The following is a 4,337-nucleotide window of genomic DNA, read 5'->3' on the forward strand; positions in this document are numbered from 1 at the left end:
ACATTGGAAACAAAAATTTTTATGAAACTCCAGCTGTTGTCAGAAATCAAAAGTGAGGAGAATAGCATATGAATTGTAAACAGTCAATAAGTTTGTTAAATTAACAGTTTGCTACAAATATTTGCTGACTTGGTTGATATTCGTTTCAAAATAACGCCTGTAATACTTAGCAATCGCTCGAATTCGAGCAACAGGGACACTAGTACAACATAAATACACGGTATGCCAACTTTTATTTTTACTATCGGACATGTAGAAGCGCGTCGGTCGTGTGTCGAGTCTCGACTAAAAACGCTCATTTAAAAAATGTAAATTTCCCATCAGCCATACGGTATACATCACTGATTCAAGGTCTTTTTCCCGGTTATCACAACTCAAGAACAATTTTATACACAAATAATCTATATTTTTATTTACGGATACCCTACAAATTATTGCACTTGCGATTAATTAAATCCGTCATGTAAGGAAAAACGTTTTTAATCTTAACTTGGTTTGTATTTGCTTTCAAAACGTGATCGGAAATGGTTGCGGTATTTGTAAACAACATTCAACCCAGACAGCACACTTTCTCCTCAGGACATCCCACGGATATTGCGACAGGATATGCAAGATGTCCCATAGTAGTCCTATGGTCAACCTGGGATATCCCAGGATATCCGCAGGAATGCGTAATGTCCCCGCCCGGGGATGTCCTTCGGATAAGCTCACAGCATATCCGTGGGACATCCGAGGTCATCCCAGGGTAGTCCTCAGGACATTCTCAGGACATATGGGACTACTATGGGATGTCCCTGATGGGATAGAGTGTGGTCTGGGCCTGAACATAAAAAAACACAAAATAATATAGATTTAGTATGAAAAGTTGAATTATCAGTTGAGTAAATTGATTAAATAGTTAATAAACACAAATTTTGAAGAAAAAAACAAGAAAAAAGTTTTTGCCCCAGACGGGTCTCGAACCTGGTACCTTCGCCTTATGAGCCTCATACCTAACCTCCTGAGCTATCCGCGCTTGATGATTATGAGTGTTTTCAAGTGGTGAAAGAGTAGCCGACAGTTGCAATGATCTCAATACTTAAAATATTTTTTATACTACAGTATATAATATGATTCTGTTAATCACTGTTTAGGCCTCAAGTAGTTGAATTGTTTTTCTGGTAGTTGGAGAGGATACTGGTATTTGAATATAATTTTTTTTATTTTACCATCAGATTAGCACTGTTATAATTGATTGTTATATGATTAAAATTAGTTTTAGATTATTTTATTAATTTAAAGTTAGAATTAAATACACGTTTCACACAACTATGACAGAACTCTAGTTTTTCTGAACTCAGTGGTAGTATGTCAGTAAAGTAAAGTCAGCCCTTGCTAGCCACAGTATTACTGTAACAAGACATATTTTCAGTTTGGGAAACCTTAAACTTTTAAAACAAATGATAAAACCTCAACATCTTAATGCGTGGGAATCTTATTTTATAGAAAAAAACAGACCAAAATTATTTGTTAAATAATGAAGACAACCCAATTATAAACTCGGAATTACTGAAAATAATTACATCAAGAACAACACTGTAATACTCTATATCCAAAACTCAAAAGAATAATTTTTCTAATATTATTTTTTATTTTTCCAATATCCTTTAAATCATCTGTAATTTATTAAGTAAATATTTACTTTTTGTACTAGTGTAAAAACAGCCTGAAGATGGAAACCTAGTTTCTGAAAGCGCTAGTGAATAAAACAAATTATTATATATTGTCCTCGTTGAACATTTAAATTTATATATACATTTCATTAGTGGTAGTAGTTTTTTCTTTAGTTTGCTACCGCGGGACATTACGGGACATTACAGGATATCCAGTGGATTTTGTACATAACCCGGGATGACATGGGACATTCTGGGATATGCTATGGAATTCGTACATATCCCGGGACTTTACAGGATATCCTGAGGTTAACTTACAAATCCCGGGACATTACGGTATATTGTAGGATATCCTGTGGATTTCGTACTCGTCCCGGGATTTTGCGGGATATCCTGATGAGGCTAGCGTACATATCCCGAGACATTCTCCGGACATATGGGACTACTATGGGATGTCCCTGGGATAAAGTGTGCTGTCTGGGAATGTACACATATCAGTGACTAGAAGAAATAATCTTGATTCGAACAGCTGTTCGTTATTTTTCATAGATGAATATGTGATAAACATTGGGAAAACTTTACAAAAATCACACAGAATTGGGTTTTTAAACGTCCGTCATTTTATTTACAAAGTAGTGACGCCATATTTTATTGGCTAAATACAATCTCGCCAATCCAGTGAATACATTAAAATGATTTGGAACTTGATAGGTAGGCCTACTCTCGTTTTTTAAGGAGTAGGCCACGTTTAAATGGCTCTTGGGCCGTGACAGACAGGAAGACAGGCAGACAGAAATTTAGATGAGACTTGTTTCGGTTTCTTTATTGTATAAAACGTAAAAATAAACTAAAAGTTTATGATTCTGAGCAATGTACAGACAAAACTCTAATTTTATTTATATAGACTATCTGTTACCCACGGTCTTCACCCCGTTTGACTTCATAAACTTAATAGTATTAATAAAACCAAAGATAAAACTATTGATTAAGTTAAGCTGAAATAAATAAAACAGAATACAGTAATAACAAATAGTCACACCTGATTTTAATAAGGTAATGAATACAATTGAAAGAATTACATAAAAATAAGTACAGCTGAGGTATTTTTAACATTATATGTATATGGAAAGTTCACTTTAGAAAGCAATACGACCTCAAAGGGCAATTTTTGAAATAATGGATAGTTTTGTGCGAGGTTTCTCGTCATGACGAACATTATGGTTTATGGGGGTGTGACTTGTAGTTTTCTCAAAAGTTCATAGGTACTTTGGGCTTTATATATAGACTAGCTGTACCCGCGGGCTTTGCCCCGTTTAACTTCATAAGTATTCGCATGGCTCATTCACGTCCTGGTTGAAGTTCGTTCGCTACGCTCACTCACCTTTTGGTTGGAAATTAGCTGTTGTCATAAATTAAAAAAAAAATAATAGTGCTGCACCCTGTTGTTAATCCTTGTAACTTTTATGCTATTGAACATCATAGAACAGTACCAACTTGTTTAATTGAAACAGCTGTTAAGATTCATTAATTCCTTTTAAATATGAAAAATCATAAGGTTAACATGGGGAACTACAGAGCCACTGGGGCGGAGCCCGAAAGGATTTTTGAGATAAGAATATGCTTTAATGTTAATCGGGAATGTGAGCTATCATCATGCCAAATTTCAGCCCAATCCGTCCAGTAGTTTATGCGTGATTGAGCAACACACACACACACAAACATACACACAAACTCACAAACTTTCAGATTTATAATATTAGTAAGATGTTGATAAAATTTGGGAAATTAATTTATTTCATCCTATACTATTGACGGATAATAAAAAAAAACTTTTTACCTTTCTCGTAGCAGCAAACCTACGCACTCGTTAAATCTCATGTTATTTAAGTTAGGAATAAATATGTTTTATTAATGGAAATATTTCAGTAAAAATGTAATCAGACAAGTAGAATTTCGCTTAGTCTACAGGTTTGCTGCGGTGGGGGTATTTAAAACTTTAGAAGATATTGTTGTTAGAAACTTCAGGGAAAGCCTCGGGTTCTGGAAACTTTCTCAGAAGTTCAGAAGTACCTACTACAGATAATAGTACCAAACACACACAGGAGTTGTAGAAATGATGGCATTCCTATAAAATAATAATGTATGCAGAGTTGTTATTTTATAATTTACTTCCTTCCTAAAAAATAAAACTAAGAATTTATTTACATATCAACAATATTAAAATAAAGAGTTATCCAATTATAAATATGATTTTAAACTTACAGATTATTGAAGTATATTCAATGCATGCAACATTCTTTCTTCGCCTTTCTAGAAACTAGAAGCTATGATGGATTATATGATATTTACTCAGGGGAGGTATAGAAGAGGCTACGATGACAGCTGAGGGCTTCTTATTAGCTGAGGGAACGCCATTACCGTAACAAAACGTTCGATTGCCATCGGCCTTGGTGGTCTAATGGTTAGCGTGCCGGGCTGAAATACTGTAGGTCCCGGGTTCGAATCCCGCTGGTAGCAATAACTTTTTGTCCAAGATTTTTTTATCAGCAAGTTTGGTTGGTTTGGTTATTACAGTTTTATTTTATTATTAAGTCATTATAAAATTTTTATTGAGCGATTTCTAGTTTTATTTAATAAACAGAATAATTTTTCCGATTATTAAACTTTTGTTATATTATTTCTTTA

Source organism: Macrosteles quadrilineatus, unplaced genomic scaffold (genome assembly GCF_028750875.1).
Source record: "Macrosteles quadrilineatus isolate MER2022 unplaced genomic scaffold, UCM_ALF_1.0 Scaffold_3__2_contigs__length_128488019, whole genome shotgun sequence".
Taxonomy (NCBI): domain Eukaryota; kingdom Metazoa; phylum Arthropoda; class Insecta; order Hemiptera; family Cicadellidae; genus Macrosteles; species Macrosteles quadrilineatus.